Source organism: Sinocyclocheilus rhinocerous, unplaced genomic scaffold (assembly GCF_001515625.1).
Source record: "Sinocyclocheilus rhinocerous isolate Xijiao unplaced genomic scaffold, SAMN03320098_v1.1 C35943569, whole genome shotgun sequence".
Taxonomy (NCBI): domain Eukaryota; kingdom Metazoa; phylum Chordata; class Actinopteri; order Cypriniformes; family Cyprinidae; genus Sinocyclocheilus; species Sinocyclocheilus rhinocerous.
The window spans coordinates 1-718 of record NW_015768428.1 but is presented as its reverse complement, the minus strand read 5'-3'; the positions used below and the strand labels follow the sequence as shown (position 1 = coordinate 718).

General features: G+C 40.9%; 1 long non-coding RNA gene across 1 annotated transcript; it reads right to left on the bottom strand.

Annotated features, from left to right (window-relative positions):
* Nucleotide 1: 1 nt before the first annotated feature.
* Nucleotides 2-667, bottom strand: LOC107735283 (uncharacterized). The gene is made up of 2 exons (XR_001639357.1): nt 524-667; nt 2-402 (listed from the first exon to the last, which is right to left on the bottom strand). It is a non-coding gene; the product is annotated as an uncharacterized LOC107735283 (long non-coding RNA).
* Nucleotides 668-718: the final 51 nt, after the last annotated feature.

Genomic DNA, 718 nt, shown 5'->3' with positions numbered 1-718 from the left:
ATGTGGTTTGATTGCTCTTGTTTAATCTTTAAATCTAAAAAAAGAAGAGCTTAATTGTCCATTTTTAAAGCACTAGCAAAAAGTAAAACATAACAGTGGAAAGGAAATATTTACAATCCGTTCACATTCGTGTCACTCAGTACAGTTTTAAGGGGTGTGTGTGTGTGTGTGTGCGTGTCTGCATGTCTTTATAGATTTGGCAATAAGACGTTAGATCAGATATACAAACATCACACAGATATCAGTCTTGTCACTTTGAGCCTTTAAAGCTGCATGTGTGTGTCACTTCTTGGAGGGAACTCCCTCAGAGTAGTCCTCCAGTACTCCGCTCAGATGATCATTATGAGTCTTAAACCGTCTCTTTTTCTGTGTTCCAGGTTTCTTCCTCTTCTGAATGGGTGCCTGCAACAGCCAATCACAAATCACGTCAACCATTTACACCCACACAAATATGCATGAACCAGCCAATCTGGAGCGAGTTTTGTGTTTGTTTATTTGCATGTGTGTGAGAAACAGAACGCACCATTTTCTTTGGGCCTGTCTCCTGCATGGACGATATGCCCTGTTTCTTCAGGTACTCTTCAATCTTTTCCTCATCTATGGAATCAACAGGAACACTGCGCCACAGCTTTTGGAACTCTGGAGAATGAATGACACTGACATTACGATAGAGAAGCTCCACCTAAATTACCAGGACATAGGGCTGGACAATAATTCA